Source organism: Suricata suricatta, chromosome 3, assembly GCF_006229205.1.
Source record: "Suricata suricatta isolate VVHF042 chromosome 3, meerkat_22Aug2017_6uvM2_HiC, whole genome shotgun sequence".
Lineage (NCBI taxonomy): Eukaryota > Metazoa > Chordata > Mammalia > Carnivora > Herpestidae > Suricata > Suricata suricatta.
The window spans coordinates 150,035,174-150,051,024 of record NC_043702.1 but is presented as its reverse complement, the minus strand read 5'-3'; the positions used below and the strand labels follow the sequence as shown (position 1 = coordinate 150,051,024).

General features: G+C 50.0%; 1 protein-coding gene across 1 annotated transcript in view; it reads left to right on the top strand.

The window, feature by feature from the left end:
* Window positions 1-7: 7 nt before the first annotated feature.
* Window positions 8-15,851, top strand: part of PIK3C2B (phosphatidylinositol-4-phosphate 3-kinase catalytic subunit type 2 beta) — a 65,441-nt gene continuing 49,597 nt past the window's right edge. Inside the window, exon 1 of the mRNA XM_029933391.1 lies at window positions 8-89. The gene's annotated coding sequence lies outside the window, so the exon portion shown is untranslated. The remainder of the gene's footprint in view (window positions 90-15,851) is intronic.

The following is a 15,851-nucleotide window of genomic DNA, read 5'->3' as shown; positions in this document are numbered from 1 at the left end:
CGGGGACGCCTGGAGCCGCGGGGCCGGCAGCCCACGTCGCCGAGCACGCGACACGTCGGGTCTCGCAGGGAAGCCCGCGGCGAGCACAGGTAGGACGCGCACCCGGCCCGGAGCCGCCGCCCGGGGTCTGCAGGTTGCCCGCCGAGTGGAGGGAGCGGAGGTCAAGGGGCTCCCCTCCCTCCAACATGGCAACAGCCGATGCAACAATGGAAGGAGCCGCGGGTTCCCAGCGGCCGGCCGAGCTGCGGACGCGGTGGCAGCGAGAGCTCCAGCCCGCGGCGCCCTGCAGGTTGCCGACTCCCTGCGCCACCCCGCCCCAGCAGTTTCGGGGTGCCTCGAGTCCCCGGGTACCCCCTTCCGACCCCTTTTCTCTAAACACACTTCCTGCCTTCCAGCTGCACGGCGATCTGAACCAACCAATGGTTTGGGGGTTTGTTTAAGATGAGAAATAAAAAGCAAAACCTGCCCCGGAGTTGGGGTAGGGGGTGGGGGTGCTTTCTGTTGCGGTGGGTGAAAAGTCAGCATCCAGCCTGGGGAATATATACATTTTTTTAGCCAGACGGATGGCAGGCTTGGCACCTCCGTTATAAGGGTATTGCAGGACCAGGAGAAGCTTGGGGGAGAGAGAGGGACCCTCAGGCCTGACTTTCCGGGCCCTCTGCGGAGGCGCTGCTCTCCTGGCTGGTACTTGTCTCTCATTTTCAGCTCCCGACAGCGGCGACTTTGATGTTGGGGAGCAATGGCAGCTGCAGGAAGCCCAGGGGACGCTGCCAAGCTGGGGTGGGGTAGGGTGGGGAGCCAAGGGGCTTGGCCAGCTCCTGGGTTGTGAGAAGAGGTTACCAAACGTATGAGGTTAGTGCACACACCCTAATTGGCTGAGGGTGGGGTGTGTGTGTGTGTGTGTGTGTGTGTGTGTGTGTGTGTGTGTGTGTTGTGTGTAAAGAGTCTGCTATTGCTCTGGCTCCTCCTGGCCAACCTTCTCTCCCTCTGTCCCCACCCCCTTTTGGGGTCTTTGTGGCTTCCCTGTCCCAGTCCCACCAGCCACGCCTAGAATGGAATCTCTATTGTCTCCTGCTGCCCTGACGTTTTTTTTTTTTTTCTTTTTCTCAATTCTCTGGGGAATTTTGTACCCTGTGCTAGCTGGTCCCAGCATGGCACCAGATTCCTTAGCACATAGCTACCCCGGCTTCCAGGAGTGGGCCAACACTGCCCCTCCTTCTCTCTCTAAACTACCTGACTGTCTGGGATGGGGCCAAGCAGATGTAAGTAATTTGCTCTGAATTCCAAGCCTGTATCAGTTGCTGAAAACTTACTCCACTGCTGCACTAGGCCTTGGAAAGATATTGGAAGAGAAATGTTCCAGAGGGTGGCAAACCTGATCCCAGATTACCCCTCCTTCCCCAATTCCAGCTGTGCATCCTACAGTAGAGAGGTTCTGAGGCTACACAGTTGCATCTTCTCCGGAGCCTGGCAGTTGCATCTGGGGTTGCGTCCATGGAAAAATTAAGTAGAGGCATATTTTATAGCTCTGCCTGGCAGCTAGCGTCGGAGATGGTGGCTCCGAGCCGGAGCCCTGGACTGAGGCTGTGGCTGCTTCTCCTTTGGCCTTTGGATGAGCTCAAGGTTTGATTTACATGGCTCTGAATTTACTGCTGAGTGTGCATGGGTGTGTGTGTCTGAATTTGATCAAGCTCTCAGCCCTGGCCAGAAGGAGATTGTGCATTTCCCTCTCCCTGGAAGTGTCAGGGAGCCCGCGGGGTGTGCTGGGTTGAGGAAGACCCAGTGTATTGGGGCCTCGGGATTTTTCCCTGGGGTGCTCCTTCTGGATTGCCCAATGACCTGGAATTCTTCGGGTCTTTGCCATGACATAGCGGCCCTCTAGCAGGCACCCCACAGCCTTGTGGGCCTTTGGTGCCCTCTCGGTGGTTTCCTCACCCCACCTGGGCCTGGCGCTTTGTAGGTGCCTCATATGGGAGGGTCTTCAGCCTGGACAGCCCTGCTGCAGTTAGCAGGGAGAGAGACAAGAGAACTGTTTGTTGCTTTTGCGGGGTGCGGTTTGTGACTGGTCATAAACTTCAGGCTCCTCACGATCCCCAGGTATGAACTTGGACATGATAGTGAGGGGTAGTAGAGAAAACAGTGAGTGGCTTCGGAGTCAGGAGGCTCAGCTCTGAGTCCCTGTGTGACTGACTTCCTAGCTCTGTGAGTATGGACAACTTGTGAACCTAAGACTTAGCTTGCTTCTCTGTAAAGTGGGGAAAAAATAATGCCCTGGGCTCACAAGATTGTTTTAAGGATGAATTACATTGCTTCCCATGAACCGAATAAAATCATGTGTGCAGAAGCACTCTGAAAGTGGCAGAATACTACCCTGATGTGCATTATTCACTTGAGTTTAGCCTTGGTAACAACAAAGGAGGGAGAGCTGGTGGAGGTTGGGGAAGGGGTGGGAGAAGGGGATGGAATAGAGAATGTTCTGGAACATAGGACAAGGGAAGAATGATCTGATGGTACCAAGGTAGCTATTTTTTTTTTTTTGGTTACTTCTCTTTTTTTGGAGGAGAGGGTTACTTTTCTTTAAAAAGGATTGGTAGGATAGGAGCTAGAAGAAAAGGCTGCCTAATGATATCTGTAGGGAAGTGGGGAGACATACACCCCCCAAAGGCTGTCCATAGACAAGGTAGTGCTGCGTTGGCAGATAATATAATAGCTAACATTTACTGATGTCAATCAGCTAGTAAATGACAGAGGAGGGATTTTAAGCAGGCAGTTTCACTTCAGACCCTGTGCGCATAACGTCGATGCCACTATCGGGGAGATGTTGGGTCTTGGGAGAACGGAAAGGGATTAGCAGAGTCACGGAATTCACTGGCTTCCCTTGGACTCGAATGCCCATGACATGTCACCAGACTGGGACATACCTCAGACAGTAACTTCTCAGGGGCAAGGGCCCAGCATTGCCCCTCCTTAATTCCCAGGTGTTCAGGGGTCAAGGGTGAATTCCTCAGGCTTCTACCTCACCAGCTTTTCTCTGCTTTCTCATGTGTATCCCTGGGGATAATAAAGTCAAGCAATTTTGCTACCTCCCGGGCAACCCTGGGATTTGGGGTACTGTGGAAAATTGAGGCAAATCTTTTGTTTTAGTATTTCCATATCTGCTTTATTTGGCATCTTGTTTATAAGATTAAACTTAGGATATTATGATTCTTGGACATCCCACGTACGACTTTTAGAACTGGAAAGGACTTTGGAGATCCTTGCCCTGAGAAGTGACACCCCCAAGGTCACGCAGTTAGCTGTGCTGGAACTTTACACTTGCCCCAGAGATCACAAGATGACCAATGACAGGACCTGCCTTTCCGCACATTAGAATTGTGTGCAGATGATTGGGAAGTTCTCTCAGGACACTGGGGGTGGAATTCACACCAAATTTCTATGTCAGTGAAAGAGATTAAGGACACAGAAGGCACCGTTTGTGCTTCAGGGCAGAGGCCTTCAAGTTCTGGAGAAGGAAGAGGAAAGAAAGAGGTTCTCGATATTCCTGAGGCTGAATACAGAACTTGTGGCTGAAGGAGTCTAGCAATTCACGCCTTCCTCTCTAGGGATACTTCCTGTAGGGAGTTTCATCCTGCAGAGGCTCCATGGCACTTCAAAGAGGAGCCAAAGATAATTTGTCTCTGCAGAAAATGTTTTCCTTTCACCAAAACATTACCACTTTGGCCTCCATTCCTTCCTGAAAAATCTGTTCAATTCCCTTCTTCCTGGACCTTTCTCTCGAGCCACCCCTAGTCACAAAGAAGAACCTTCTAGGCAATTTCTTTTCTTCTCTGCAGTTCTTCTTGCTATGCTTTGTGCATCCTACATGTCTGCTCCTGAGGCTCCTGTCCTAAAGGCTAGATTCCACTTCGTCTCCTCTGCTCGTATCCTTTCCAGATGGAGGTGGGTGTTTTAGAAGAGAGCATCTCTGCTCACATAGCCGGTTATGCAGGTCCCATGCCTGGTTAAGCCAGGCCCACCAGGAGTAAGCGTGCATAGAGGCATCCTCTACAGCCAAGTTCTTCTCTCTACCAAGGGTAGTTGGTCCCTTTGGTAGCAAACCAGAAGACATAGGGGAAGGAACCAAGGAGATTCCATTTTCAGGAAGTGCTATGGTTTGCCTCGCTAGTGAGAAGAACTAGGTATGAGCCTTTCTGGTCTTAGGTCCTAGACTAACCTAGAATATAGGTAAGTGTAATGAAGGGGCTCTCCCACTGTTGAGACCTCTTTTGAGAGCCCCCCTTTTCTGGAAGCAGGGCACCTGCCACATTCCTGATTCGCCGTGCTGTTACACCTTCCTACAGGTAATTATTTACCTGACAAGGAGCTCCGTTAGAGTGCATTTAATTCTGACCAAACATGGAGAGAGCGCTTGCAAATTGGGTATTACAGGAAGCTGGGAGAAGACATCTATATTATTTTCCCCAAAAATATTATGGCCAGGATTTCAGAATTCCACTCTAGACCTTAAAAAGGCAGATTTCTTTTTTTTAATTAAGAGAGAAGAAAGATATCATTCCCTGACAGGCAACTCTGAAACACAGTTCTCTCAAGTGCAGTGTTGACGACACTGTTGCAGATGGTTTCAGCAAGGAAGGGGGAAAGGAGCCACCTGAGCGAAAGTTCAAGTGCCACGAGGCAAGAGTATGTGATGAAGAATAGCCACCAGCATTGAGTGTCCTGTAGGTTTTTTGGGTTTTTTAGCTTTGTGGGTTTGTTTTGTTTTGTTTTTGCTTTAATCCCTGTTAGCATACAGTTTTGTTTAATGTCAGGTGTTGTCCACCTGTAGCTTCTTAAACATGATCTTCACTTTCCTGTTCCCCTAACCTTGGAGAGACCCGTGATGATGAAACTGTCTCCTCCCCTTTCACCGATATGAGACCTGAGGTTTTGAGTAGGTTTGGTTCGAATTAAGATTAAAAAATCTGCCCAAGATTGTAGGACTAGTGAGAGAAGAACCGAAGATTGACTCCAGGTCAGGAAACCTCCAGCACCTGGGTTTCTTCCCTTGGTGCTCCCCTGAAGGGACTGCTGAGGAAAAGTTTCAATGAGCCCCAAGTTCTGAATGAAACAGGGCTTCCCCAAGAGTCCATTGATGACAGAAAGGGTTGTTCTTACAGTGGTCTGTGGTTAAGCTATGGTCACAAAGAGAGATAAGTCTTTCAGAGAATGTTTAAAAAAGAACTCATTCACTCATTCAACAGATGTTTTTTGAGGGCTTACTAATGACTTTAGGTACTTTCAGTGATGAGGACTGATAGCCTTCCAGAACTTAGAGTTGAGTGGGGAATACAGACAGGTAAGTAGGCTGTGTGTTGGGGGTGGGGCAGGGAGCATGGGATGCTTTGGAAACTCAAAAGTGGGAGTTTGGGGTAGTCACACTTCCTGGAATAAATTAAATGTTAGTCAAAGGGCGCCTGGGTGGCTCAGTCCGTTAAGTGTCCGACTTTGGCTTAGGTCATGATCTCATGGTTCATGATTTGGAGCCCCACATCTGGCCCTGTGCTGACAGCTCAAAGCCTCAAGCCTCCCTTGCTCATGCTCTGTCTCTGTCTCTCTGTCTCAAAAATAAATAAAAACAGGGGCGCCTGGGTGGCCCAGTCGGTTAACCGTCTGACTTTGGCTCAGGTTATGGTCTCACAGTCCGTGGGTTCAAGCCCCGCATTGGGCTCTGTTCTGACAGCTCAGAGCCTGGAGCCTGCTTCAGATTCTGTGTCTCCCTCTCTCTCTGCCCCTCCCCCACTCACTTTCTGTCTCTCTCAAAATAAAGACATAAAAAAAGAAAAAAAGAAATAAATAAAAACATTAAATGTTAACCAACATCTGAGCAATAAGTAGAAATTGAGGTGGGGGATGAAGTGAAAGTAGTTTAACCTGGCCAGAGCCATTGAAGGAGTTTGCCTTTTATCTTTTATTCACTGACGCTCTCCTCCGTGCACAGCAGTGAAGACAGACATGGTCCTTGTCCTGCTGGAGTTTGTATTCTGGGAAAACTTAGTTCACTAAGAATTAACTAAACCAAGCTTTTTTGTTTTCTGATAGAGATTCTATACTGGCATATTAGGGAATTCCTTGTAGATAAACTCTGGCTGAGCTTTGGAATGTTTGAGAAAGACTCTTGTAATGGTCCTATGGGTAATATGGGGTGGAGGCAAGAGGTGGGTTAATTGATGGCATCTTCTGAGCCTCTGTCCATTCATTCTTATATTTGTTGATTCATCAACTGAGGGGTGGTATAAATTCAGGATGCAGGTAAGAGTATGGCGTTGGACCCAGAGTCCATGGGTTCAAAGCCCAGCTCTCCCGGTACTAGTTGTTTGACTTTGGGAAAGTTACTTGATTTCTCTGTGCTTCTTTTTCCTTATTTATTTTTTAGTTTTTAAATGCTTTTATTTATTTCTGAGAGAGACACAGAGACAGAGTACAAGCGGGAGAAGGGCAGAGAAAGAGGGAGACACAGAATCCAGGCTCTGAGCTGTCAGCATGGAGCCTGACATGGGGCTTGAACTTGTGAACTGTGAGATCATGACCTGAGCCAAAGTCGGACACTTAACTGACTGAGCCACCCAGGCACCTCAGTTGTTTCCTTATTTGTAAGATGGGGAAAATAATAGTACGATGGGGTGGGGGGAAGCCGTGGTAAAAGTGAAATGAGTTCATTAATGAACTATCTAGAATAGGGCCTGATACATAGTAAGGGCTTAGAAAATAGTGGTTTTTACAATTACATTATCATCCTTCAAGCAAGTTTGTGCTGAACCCTAGGGATACAAACTTAAATTCAGTATGGTCCATGACTTTGAGGCAACCACACTGAACTCCAAAAATTACAAGTGACTGAATGAGTTGCTCTGTGGAGTGGGTAATCCTGTAAGCTGCGTACGAGGCACTTGTCACATGGCCGCCCCAAGACTTGGTGTCATCTGAGGCAGCATTTCATAGACGTATAGAAGCTAGGACCATAGCGCTTAATATTTTAGGGACTTCTGAACTCTGAGAATCTAATAAATGCTATGGGGTAGCAACCCGGAAACAAACGAAAATTTTGCTTTCCTCATTCAGAGTCCCTGATTCTATAGCGGAGAGGTGTTCGGTATTCTCCTCTGGGTTGGTCTGGCCACCCTCAGAACACAGTATTTGACAGCTCTGCCCCTAGTGTAGGACACTGTGCTTAGCCTTGCCAGGAAGACAAAGTAAATAAAAGGCAATTCTTGATCTTAAGATTGATGGGCTTGTGTCTGTGAAAGTGCCTTGTAACTATAAAGAACTCACCTGGATAAAAATTATTTTTATCCTAATCACTAGTAGGTATAATACAAAACAGTATAAACGCTGTATATCTTTAGAGATGTTCAAAAGAGTGCAGAAGTCACTTTCTGTCACAGGAGATGAGAGAAGGCTCAAATACAAAGGTAGGCGTTTATAGAGGGCGAGCCAGAGAGCTTTCCAGAAGGCACTAGCACGGCTGAAGATTCGTGGGAAAACTTGCGGCCCCACGGAATGCTTATTAACTATCAGCATTTGGGGGGCATACAGAGAACTGGGCTGGGGCTCAGTGTGGAGAGTCTTGAATGTCCAGTATGAAAGAGGAGAGACCAAAACCTTTTCCTCAGAAGGATGACATGAACAGAGCCAATCTGCAGAATTGTCTTAATGTCTTCACGGTGGAGCAGATGCTTCAGGGGTCAGTGGGGAGACAGAGACACTTAGTTAGGAGTTTGTTTCAATTGTTTGGATAAGAGAAGGAATAATAATCTTTGGTGCTAGGGCGCCTGGGTGGCTCAGTTGGTTAAGTGTCTGACTTTGGCTCAGGTTCATGATCTCATGGTTCATGAGTTTGAGCCCCGCATCTGGCTCCCTTCCGTAAGCACACAGCCCGCTTCAGATCCTCAGTCCTCCTTTCTCTCTGACCTTCCCCTGTTGGTGCTTTCTCTCTCTCTCAAAACTAAATAAACATTAAAAAATAATTTTTGGTGCCTAATGTGTGCTTTTGATAGCTTATTTAACTTAAGGAAAGTGATCCAAAGCTTGGAAAGGAATGGACCAGTTTGAGAGAGACCGGAACAGGAAGGCTGGGAGATTTCCTTCGCTGGAAATAGACTGATGGTGGCTCAGTCTGGAAAGAGCACTGGAGCGGGAGTCTGGGGCCCTAGTTACAAGTCCCACTTCTGTCACTGATGAGCTGTGTGACTCCTGACAAGTCATTTCTCCTTCTGGTCATTGATTCTCTCTCTCTTTTTAAAATTTTTTTATTAAAAAATTTTTTTTTAACATTTATTTATTTTTGAGAGACAGATCATGAGCAGGAGAGGGGCAGAGAGAGGGAGACACAGAATGTGAAGCAGGCTCCAGGCTCTGAGCTGTCAGCACAGAGCTTGATGCGGGGCTCGAACCCACGGACTGTGAGATCATGACCTGAGCCAAAGTCGGACGCTCAGCTGACTGAGCCCCCCAGGCGCCCCCCCTCTCTTCCTAATGTTTTTATGTGAGCATACGTGACACACAACGTTACCATAGTTTCAGGAACACGACTCCTCTGTACGTTGTGCTGTGCGCACCACAAGTGCGGCTGTGATCTGACCTGTCGCCACCTCACATGCTAGTACAGGATCAACTGGACTCTCAGTGCTGTGCCTCTTCCTCCTGTGACCTACTTGTCCCATAACCGGAAGCCTGTATCTCCCACCCCCCTTCTCCCATTTTGACAATTAGTCTTTGGTCCTCTCATCTGGAAAACGGTGGCTTTTCTTTTGGTTTTCACTTGTTGATGATTTGCTTGTTTTTGAGTGGCTTGCGATGGTGAAGAAGTGCTTTGGGGTGTCGGGGGAGAGGGTGGAGGCGTTGTCCCAAGATAATCAGCAGCATCAGCTTGCACGTGGGTAAGATGTGACGTGCCTGGGTCCCATTCTGTGAGAGAGGAAAAACACTATGAATTTTTGGCCTCAACCAAGTTCCAGTTTAATTCCTGATTTTGTTGTTTACCAGTTGGGTGACCTTGGCGGGGGGCGGTGGTTTATTCAGTCCCTTTCCTGTTTTCCACTTTCCTCATCCATTAAATAAGGATGTTAATATCCACACGGAAGGATTGTTGTGAGGATTAAACAAGACAAAACCTAGCACAAAATACCAGTGGAGAAAGGCAGGTGCATTTCTTTCTATTTTTGTGATGCTTATATTCACTTAACCTCTCCCCCACCTCTGCCCGACGCTGCCCATCCCCCTTTCTTTCCCTTTCACCTGAATGACATATGACATCTTCACTCCAGGGAGGACTGCGGACGCATCCCCGGGGGATACTAACTTTGTAATGGGGTTCACACCGTTTCAGCAAGGTGCCTATGGAACCTTATCCCTAAAGTGCCTGCACCCATGGTCACACCCTGGCTACACTCATCCAGCAACAACAGTGTCACCTAATCCTGTGGGATGTGAATGTGCTACACTGTGCCTGGCTGGTCCACCCCTCTGCTGAATGTCCCCTTTGCCCGGTATAGACTGAGGCTCTGACCTATAGAGACCTCTGTCTCCCTTGGAACCTTCCTGTGCAGAGTGGGACATAGGAGGTGGGAGAAAGGCATCAGGCATGTACTGAGCGACACCAAAAGGAATTGCCCTTATTCCTTGCTCTCCTCCCCCATGCCCAGGGTCACCTCCTGCTTAGAAAATAAGTCTTCTTAGCCCCTCTTTACAGATGACAATTGTTTTCGTGCCATCTAAGGCAGATGTGTCATTCTTGTGCCCCCAGGCACCAGGGCCACCATTTTAATCCATTGTGTCACACACACATAGCGTCAGAATGTTAAGGAGCCACAAAAAGCAAAAGAAGGAATTGGAAGGGTTGACCAGGGAAGGCTTCTGAGGCTCTTGAGTCTGTGTGGGAAGAGGAGAGAGGGAGAAAGCAGGAAAGAGGAGGGAGCCTCCAACTCCACCCAGGGCTTTTGAGGCTCTAAGCATCATCCTGGTGGGGAAATAGGTCACAGGAAATCTATACCTGGCAGTCAGTGCTGATGGGTCCTGCTGAAGGCTCTGGGACCTACCTCTGGGACAGATCTAGGGGAAGACCAGACTGATGTGGGGAGTCCTGGCTGGGATCTGGGCTGGGAACTGGTGCCACCGGCCACTGCCTGCTGCCTCCTTCCCAGGCCCCCATCTATGTATCCCTTTCCCTGTGGTTTGGCGATTCTGAACACTGAGAGGCCATCTTTGGCAGGGTCTCAATCTTAGTTGCATCTTGGGGCCCTGCATCCTGAGTGGACTTTCTCCTTTGACCTGGGTAAACTAGATTCCTTAGTCTCCCTCCAGGGCCAGTGTCCTCCGCTGGCCCTGAGCAGGATATCCTTTAAGGCTACTGAAGAAGGGCCGGGGGCCGCCTGGGTCAATGTTGGCCAACAATAGGCAAGGCCAGGGATAGGAGGGGTCAGTGACATAGAGACAAGCTGCCTGCTGGGCCGCACTGAGGGGGTACATGTGTCCTGGACAGGAATAAGAGACGCCTAGGCCTCAGGAGCTGAGACTGGGGAAGCCATGAGGAGGCACAGCCTAGTGTCAGGGTCCACCCGGCCAACTATTAATGGATCATTCCTCCCAGGCCACTGGAAATTTCCCTTACCACTTCCAGAATGGGTTGGGTCTGGTCCTCCTCTCCTCAGACTTGCTTTTGTAGATGCAAATGTCCCTGGGTGGGACTAACACCTTGGCCTCTCACACGCCTGTGTAAATTAGTATCAGATGTTTGGTGGTGTTTTCTGGGTATGTGTGTGTGTGTTTCTGGGCTTGAGAGCAGGGCACCCCTTTCCTCGCCTACCCTGGTCTGTGGGGATCCCAGGGCCTCTCCACTGTGCCCTGAACTTAGGAAATAACAAAGTTATTCTGCCCCCAGGCCAGCGGGAGCTAGATGGCCCTTGGGCTAAGATCCTGGGCTCTGCTGCCTCGAGTCCCCTTCGCTTGCATTCTGGCTCCCCAGTGCCTCCAGTGTGCTGGAATGTGGATGAGGAGGGCCCAGAGCTGCTCCCTGGAGCTGAATGGTCCTGTTTTCCTTTTTCTTCTGGTTCAACCTTCCATCTACTTTCCACAGTCTTCTTTGCCAGTGACACTAAGGTCATGACCTCTTGCTGTCTAAGTCAACTTCTTCAGGTAGCTGATGAGGGAGGCGGGGAGGTGGAGGGGATGGGCAGGAGTGGGGGGGACCTGGAGGGTGGGAAGGTAGGGGGGGTGCAGGGGCAGATGTGCATAACTGTGGAAGGTGTGGGGATTGTGTGAAGAATGTGGGGTACAGAGGTGTGCACTTGGGGGAGGAGTATGGAGTATGCATGGAGAGGGTGTGGGGTACCTGTGGGTGCTTGGGGGAAGGTATGGGTGGGGTGGGGAGGGAGGAGGTGGAAGAAGTTGGTCTTGGGGGTGAAGGGGTGTGCACTGGGAAGGGAGTGTGTGGTAATGACAAAGTATGGGTGTGGGAGGGGGTGTAGGGGAGCGGGGGGGGGGGGGGGGGGGGGGGGTGGAGTGTGTGGTTGCAGTTTGTGTGATTACCAAGGCTGTAGGTCCAGGGATTTCCTTGATCTGGGGAGTTAGCACTGACTGTGGATATTCTTTATTGTCAGATCACATGTCCAGGTCACATGTTGGCTGTGTTAGGGACTGTGGTGGCAGAGGGACTGTGGGCCAGGCTTGTGTACTGTGTAGAGCCTTCCTACGGCGGGCTGGGCATGGGGGCGGCTTGTGGCATGGTGTGGGGCTGGTCCTCAGCTCCTCGGGTTCCCATGGAAGACTGGCTCAGCCTTTTTCTGCCTGACTTCCTTCTGCCCTCCTGCAAGCCAAGCAGGTGGCTCTCAGCGGCTGGCAGCCCACCGCCCCCACAGCCTGTGCCTGCCTGCTGGCTCCCTCCCCCAGGCTTATGGGCAGTCACCCCCAAACTTCCCACAGACGGCACCACCACATGGAGGCTAGGGCCCTGTTTTCTGCACTGTGTGTAAGTGTGTGTGTTTCTGATTGTTCTGGGGACCAGTCCTTGGGTCCTTCTCATCCTCATACTGGCATTCTGTCCCAGGGGTGTGCTTGTGGGGGGATAGCTCAGGGCTAGGAACAAGATCGTTCCTGAGTATTAGCATCATATGACCTTTCCCCCCAATTGGGTCTGTTGCTCCTTCCCCACCCTGTCATGGCTCTAGTGTGAGACCCCGGGACAAAGTCACTGACCCTTAGTGGGTCTCAGTCTGCTCATCTCTAATAGTCAACAGGGCCCTGTCATGGGGAAGGGAAGATAGCCTCTCTGATGTCTAAGGAAGCTGCTACTAGAAAACAACCAGAGGATTGCTAGAATTGAATTAATTGGAAATGCTCCCTAAAACTCCAAGCTCTGATCTCCAGCAAAGATGTCCCTCCGGAGATAGTCCGTGTGCTCTGGTTAGTCCGATGCCTCTGCCGGTCCCAGAGGTGCACCCCCACCCTTGCCACGGACTTGCGCCAACATTCCAAGTGCTGCTCCTTGCTTCTTTCGGACTCTGATGGGTTAGCCCCGGCCAGTGTGTGAGGACTTGGTCACCGAGCAGTGAGGTGGCCTCACACTGCCTCTCGTCTTCCTTCTAGGGTGTCCTTCATGCAAAGCAGAGACTCTTTGGTGTGTTCTTTTTCCCTTTGGTGCGGAGAACAGCTGTGACCTGCTTTCTGGATTCTGTTTAATGGGCTGGCCTCCTCCAGGGAGTTTCCCCAGCCTACACAAGAATCCTGAAGAACTGGATTCCAAAGGACTGAGCTGGGGAAGCTGGACTGGAAGGTTCAGCTGGACATGACAGGTGACAACAAGGGGCCTTGCAGGAAGCCTTGGTTTGTAGGAAGCAAATGGCCCTGTGTGGCAAAGTTGAGGAGGGGGTGGCAAGGGTGGTGAGGGCTGCTGTGTCCTCACCCCGCTCTCTGCCTATTTTCTGACATTCTCCTTCCAGAGGGGCTTCCCTTGTACTTGGTGATGTCTCCAATACCCTCAGAGAGATTAAAATTTCTTAGATCTTGCTGTTTGGAAGTGTTGGGGTTATTTTCATGACATGGGGTGGGCTGGTGTAAGTCTCGTTTGAAAAGAACTTCCCTTAGGAATCCCCTCAGCTAGAGGCAAACCATAAGAGACTTTTTTTTTTAATGTTTTTTATTTATTTTTGAGAGACAGAGAGAGACAGTGTGAGCAGGGGACGGTCAGAGAGAGAGGGAGACACAGAATCTCAAGCAGGCTCCAGGCTCTGAGCTAGCTGTCAGCACAGAGCCCAACGCGGGGCTCGAACCCAGGAACCATGAGATCATGACCTGAGCTTAACTGATTGAGCCACTCAGGAGCCCCTAGAGACTCTTAAGTACAGAGAACAAACATGCTGGAGGGCGTTGGGTGGGGGGAGGGGCTAAATGGATGATGGGCATTGAGGAGGGCACTTATGATGAGCACTGGGTGTTGTAAGTGATGAATAGCTGAATTCTGCTCCTGAAACCATTATTACACTATATGTTAACCAACTTGGATTTAAATTAAATTTTAAAAAGATTAAAAAAAAGGAATCCCCTCAGCTGGAGACCAAGATTAGCAAGACAAGGTAGTCCTGGGAGCTCCTTCCCCCCACCCCCACCCCCACCCCCACCCTATCCCTCTGTCTTTTCTGGAGGGCCAAGGAAGCTGGAAGGGTCATTCTTATTTTTTTTTTTTTAATGTTTGTTTATTTATTTTGAGAGAGGGAGAGGGAGCATGAGCATGTGGTAGGGACAGAGGGAGAGGGAGAGACAGAATCCCAAACAGGCTCAGTGCTATCAGTGCAGAGCCTGACTCGGGGGCTCAAACTCATGACCCATGAGATCATGACCTGAGCCAAAATCAAGAGTCCAGTGCTTAGCTGACTGAGCCACCCAGATGCCATCTGAAGAGGAATTTTTTGGTGCAAAAAGCCGATTTTAATTTTTAATTTTTTTAATTTTTATTTATTTCATAGTTTATTTATTTTTGAGACAGAGAGAGACAGAGCGTGAATGGAGGAGGGGCAGAGAGAGAGGGGGAGACACAGAATCTGAAATAGGCTCCAGACTCTGAGCTGTCAGCACAGAACCCAATGTAGGGCTCAAGCCCATAAACCGTGAGATCATGACCTGAGCCGAAGTCAAATGCTTAACCGACTGAACCACGGGCACCGCAATTTACTATTATTTTTTTTAATGTTTATTTATTTTTTAGAGAGAGAGACACAGAGCACAAGTGGGGGAGGGACAGAGAGAGAGAGAGAGAGAGGGAGACACAGAATCTGAGGCAGGCTCCAGGCTCTGAGCTGTTGGCACAGAGCCCCATGTGGGGCTCACACCTGGGAACCAGCAATGGTGAGATCATGACATGAGCCAAAGTCGGACACTTAACCGACTGAGCCACAGGCGCCCCATAAAGATGATTTTATTAAAACACAGGGACAGGACATGGTCAGAAAGAGCTGCCCAGGGATTGTGAGAAGAGACTGCTTATATACTTGGGAGCTGGGGGAGGTGAAGGCATTCTCAACCGCCATGCTGCTTTGAGGGAACCCCGATGATGAGAACTAGAAGGGCTGGTTCTTGGGGCTGTGGTGGCTGAGGGCAGGTGGGGGTGGTAGGAAGCAGGAAGTATAGACCAGACAGTGAGGAGATGTGGCTGCACTGGCTCCGGGGATGGTTCCTGGAGTAGAGATCCACACACTCACTGCCAAGCCCTCTCTTCCCTCTTTGCCAGGGATTCCATTCAGGTGGCTGCCAGCTCCTGGCCCCTGATCTACGTCGCCAGCTCTAGGAAGGAACGTTTTTTGTTTTTTTATAGTTTATTGTCAAGTTGGTTTCCATATAACCCCCAGTGCTCTTCCCCACAGGTGCCCTCCTCCATGCCCATCACCCCCGTTCCCCTTCTCCCCTCCCCCTTCAGCCCTCAGTTTGGTTTCAGTATTCAAGAATCTCTCATGATTTGTCTCCCTCCCGCTCCCTAACTTTTTCCCTCCTTCCCCTTCCCATGGTTCTCTGTTAAGTTTCTCTTGTTAGACCTATGAGTGAAAACACATGATATCTGTCCTAGGAAGGAACATTTTGAGAGGAGCTGCGAGCTGTCTGCCCTCGTCCATCCCTGACTCTCTTCTTACCTGAGTCCTAAATCTGCAGGGTTTGTGGTAGGAGCTATGGTTGCCAGGGAGTGTGTGTGTGTGTGTGTGTGTGTGTGTGTGTGTGTGCGCGCGCGCATGCGCCCACACACCAGCTGCACACGTGGTTTCTGAGCTGGGATGGGGGACTCTCAGACTCTGAATGCAAACCCAGCTCTATCTAGCCATGTCACACAGGCTCCTAGCATCTGTCTCTGCTCTCCCAGGACACAGAGAACCCTCTACGAACTCCAGTATCAACTTTGGCTTCAAATTAGTGGAATGTCCAGGGTAGGCCCAGGGAATCCAGGGATGGAAAATTAAGTTCAACAGCAAAGACTGAACCACGTGGGGCTGCTTTAATTTGGTGCAGAGGATACGAGCAAGGGGCTGGAGGAATAGGACGAAAGCACAGGCAGCTGTTTTCTGTCTCCCCACATTTGGAACTAAGTGACAGCCACAGAGAAGAAACAGATAGGAGAAAGACCCTGGGGGTGGGGGGGGCAGCATGTGATTCAGTGATGGGCCTGACATCAAAGAAGCTTGTGGAGCTGTGTGCAACCTATAGGCTTACAGTGCAGAACCCAGAACCAGATGATGTCTGTTTGAGCCTGACCTTCTGGATACACCTTCCTCTTAGGGGAGTTGGCACAGGGCATGCCAAGCTTCCCTCCTAGAACTGGGCCTCTAGGGGAGAGGGGA